Genomic DNA, 4,525 nt, shown 5'->3' on the forward strand with positions numbered 1-4,525 from the left:
CACACACACACACCAGCCCAAAGGAGGCTGAGCCACAACAGACCGGGGCCTCGAGATTTCACTTGGCCATTTGTCCTCAGGCTCTCAGTCGGAAAAATTGCCGAAGATTGCGGCCTGTACTGGGGCTGAGAACCATCAGGGATGGAGGCAGAATTCCCCACCCACAGTGTCCTTTCCACTGAGCAGAGAAGTTTCAAATTACTCAGCTCTGCGGCCCTGCCATCTCATGTGAGCAAAGGAGGTTTACTCCAGTGAGTAAATAACAGGAATCTACATGACGAGCTGAGGTGATGCGTAGGTTTTTTTTTTAGAAAGTTGAAGTTGACAGAGGTGCCTACGATCTGTGGTAAACCTCAAAAAAGCAGATACAAACAACAGGCCTCTCACCTACATGTTTACTGTGGGCCTGACACTAACATTCTAATCAGTACAAAATGAGCAGATGGGGTGGAACTGCTGAGAACAAATACTTCTGGCTTGGTTTTTATTTAAATGCGCAAGCCGTTCATTTTTAAGTTGCTCGATTGGCTCCTTTTGAAAGGAGCTGCTAACTGTCTGGAATTAAGTAGCTGTAAGTGATGAAGGATTTTTAAAGATTAGATTCCCTATAGTATGGGAACAGTACCTTCGGCCCCAACAAGTGCACACTGACCCCTCCAAAGAGTAACCCACCCAGACCCATTTCCCTACCCTATATTTACCCCTGACTAACGCACCAAACACTATGGGCAATTTAGTGTGGCCAATTCACCCTAACGTGCACATCTTTGTGGGAGGAAACTGGCGCACCCGGAGGAAACCCACGCAGACACGGGGAGAACGTGCAAACTCCACACAGAGAGTTACCTGACGCTGGATTTGAACCCAGGTCCCTGGCGCTGTACCGTGCCACCCCTTTCATCCTCTCTTCCTCCCTCTCTCCCCCTCTCTCCCCCAACTTCTCTCCCTGTTCCGGGTGAGTACTGCAATTTCAAATGGGTAAGATGTAAGAACAGAGTAGGCCACTCAGCCCATCGAGTGCGATTGATTTTGATTTTATTGTCGCGTGTATTTTATAGGGAGACTGCAGTAAAACCCAGTGACCAGCTCTCATTTGTCACCACAAAATGGAACCATTTGGAGGAGTCAAAAAATAAGGGAAACAAGGATGTGGCTTGAGGAGAGTCCATTTACCATCACCATCAACGCCCTGCCAACTGCTTCACAGCTGTCTACTCTGGACCCAAGCCACGCCGATGCTCAGGCGCCATCTTTGCTGCTGGGCCGATATGCCTGTGTCTCACCACATCCTATACCGGGTCAAGCAATGTCAGAATCATGTCTCTCTCCGCTGGGCCCACTTCATTGATCTCACTGTGATGCCCTTCCATCATCGCAGCCGCCACGTGGTGATGCCCAGCCTCAGGCCCCAACGTTTGCTGATCTTACCCGTGTCGCCTTTGCCGACAAAGCAGCCACTGATTCCTAGTCTGTGGTTGCTCCAGAAAAGTAAGTTAGAGGCTCACTCTCCTCCGTGCCAGGCTCACTCTCCTCTCCACCCTGGGCTCACTCTCCTCTCCACCCTGGGCTCACTCTCCTCTCCACCCTGGGCTCACTCGAAATCCATGTCCTGAGCCTGGCCCAGATCCAGGCCCTGAGCCTGGCCCAGATCCACACCCTGGGGTTACCCCAAGGTCCACATCCTGGGCCTACCTGAGATCCACATCCTGGGCCGACCTGAGATCTACATCCTGGGCCTACCCGAGGTCCACGCCCTGGCCTACTGAGGTCCATGCCCTGGGCCTACCTGAGATCCACACCCTGGACCTACCTGAGATCCATGCCTTGGGCCTACCTGAGATCCATGCCCTGGGCCTACCTGAGATCCATGCCTTGGGCCTACCTGGAGTCCTCGCCCTGGCCCTACCTGAGATCCACACCCTGGGCCTATCTGGAGTCCTCGCCCTGGGCCTACCTGAGATCCATGCCTTGGGACTACCTGGGGTCCTCTCCCTGGGCCTTTCCCAAACTCATGCCCTGGGTCTACCTCAGGTCCACAGCTAGTCCCGGCTCAAGCCCCCTTAAGTGTCTGCCCCGCCACTACCTGAGGTCATGGCTGATCTGATAAATCCTCTTGCCCACCTTTCCCTGACAGCCCTTGGATCCCTGAGCAACTTGAGGGTAATGGAGTGGAGACAGAGAAGGTTCGCAGGAATGCTTCCTGGAATGAGGAACATTCAGTGATGCAGAGAGATTGGAGAATCCGGGATTGTTTTCCCTGGTAGAGATGTTCAAAATCCTGAGGAGTATAACAGGCAGAGAAGAGATAAATGGGATAAATGAGTCCCTGGGGCATCACAGACTGTGGCGAGTGAGGGACCTTAAGGATCACCAGCTAGGCCCAGCTGTTCACAATATATCTCAATGAGTTGGAGATGGGTACCTCCACATGTAATATTTCCAATTTGTGGGTGATATGAAGTGAAGTGGAAATGTGTTGGTGAGGGAAATATAAAATGTTTTCAGAAGGATTTGGACACGTCAAGTGAACGAGCAAGAACGTGCCAGATGTTTCTTTATTGTATGATAAGTTGATTACCATCTGGGCCCTCTCTCGGTGGTCAGCATTGAGTTTGCTAAGAATCTAGCCAGCTGGTGACACAAGACTTGAGGGAAACAATAAGCCTGCCTCACACCTAACACAAGCATTATACTGCAGATGATAGGAATCTGAAATGTTCACAGAAAATGCAGGAGAAATGTAGCCGGCCTGTCCATACCTGTGGAAAAAATAAGAGTTAAGTTTTGCAACATTACCTCCATTTCACTCTCCACAGATGTCGCCAGGCCTGTTGAATCTCTCCAGCATACTGTGTAAGCCTGAGGCCTGACTTTAACCTCAGAGCAGAGAACTAACCGAAGCCAGATGCCACACAAAATATCCCCACTTCTGACCTTATGGGGGAGGGGGGAGGTAATTGATGAAGATTGTTGGGCCTGGGACACTACCCTGAGGGACTCCTGCAGAGATGTCCTGGAGCTGAGATGACTGATCCTCCACAACCACCACCATCTTCCTATGTGTTAGGTCTGACTCTAACCAGCGGAGAGTTTGCCCCCTGATACCTATTGATTCCAGATATGCAAGACCTCCGTGGTGCCACACTTGGCCACAGAGTCAGACAGGACGGAAACAGACCCTTCACACGAATCAGTCCACGCTGAACTTAAATAGTCCCACCTGCCTGCTCCTGCCTCCATACCTTTCCTATTCATGTAATTCTCTGATTTTAAATTTTAAATGTTGTAACTGTGTTCACCACTTACCTCTGGAAGTTCATTCCACACGTGAACCACCCTCACGTCTTTTTTAAATCACTGCTGTCTCACCCTTACTCTTAAAAACCCCCATCCTTGGGAAAGGGCAACTGCCACTAAATCTATCTATACCCCTCATGATTTTATAAACATCCATCATTTTAGGTGTCACTGAATCCTCTACTATTGACATGCTGTTTTAGTAGCACCCAGAACTGAACTGGACTCACCACATAAATTCAGGGGTGACAGGAGCAGCTCAGAGGCCAGGTATACTGCAGGGGGGAGCGCCTGAATCCCCAAATCCTGACCACCATCTACAAGGCACAAGTCCGGAGTGTGAGGGAATACTCCCGACTTGCCCCTGGATGGGGACAGCTCCAGTAAAACTCAAGAAACTTGACAGCGTTCAGGACAAAGCAGCCCACCTCATTGACCCCAAATAAACAAGGATTCATCCCCTCCACTCAGGAGCAGCAGTGTGTACTATCTACAAGATGCACTGCAGAAACTCACCAAAGGTCCTGAGACAGCATCTTCTGAACCCACGCCCACTTCCAAATGGAAGGACAGGGGCAGCAGGTACATGGGAACACCACCCCCTGCAAGTTCCCCTCTGAGCCACTCACCATCCAAGTGTGAAAATATATAATTTTTTGATTTGATTTATTATTGTCGCATGCGCCGAGTTAGAGTGAAAAGTTCTGTTTTGTGTGCTGCACAGGCAGATCATACCATACAAAGTACATCAGCGTAATCGGAGAGAGTGAGGGATACAGATGCAGAGGAACTGCACAAAGAGGGAGATCAACATTAAATTCAAAAGTTGAGAGGGTCTTTTCTTCAATGTCAATGGGTCAAAGTCCTGGCAATCTGCTTGGGGATGCAGAAGGCGTTCGACAAGGTTCCTCATGGGAGACTGGTTAGCAAGGTTAGATCTCATGGAATACAGGGAGAACTAGCCATTTGGATACAGAACTGGCTCAAAGGTAGAAGTCAGAGGGTGGTGATGGAGGGATGTTTTTCAGACTGGAGGCCTGTGACCAGTGGAGTACCACAAGGATCGGTGCTGGGCCCTCGACTTTTTGTCATTTACATAAATGATTGGATGCGAGCATAAGAGGTACAGTTAGTAAGTTTGCAGATGACACCAAAATTGGAGGTGTAGTGGACAGCAAAGAGGGTTACCTCAGATTACAACAGGATCTGGACAAGATGGGCCAATGGG

Source organism: Chiloscyllium plagiosum, chromosome 37 (assembly GCF_004010195.1).
Source record: "Chiloscyllium plagiosum isolate BGI_BamShark_2017 chromosome 37, ASM401019v2, whole genome shotgun sequence".
In the NCBI taxonomy this organism is placed as follows: Eukaryota; Metazoa; Chordata; class Chondrichthyes; order Orectolobiformes; family Hemiscylliidae; genus Chiloscyllium; species Chiloscyllium plagiosum.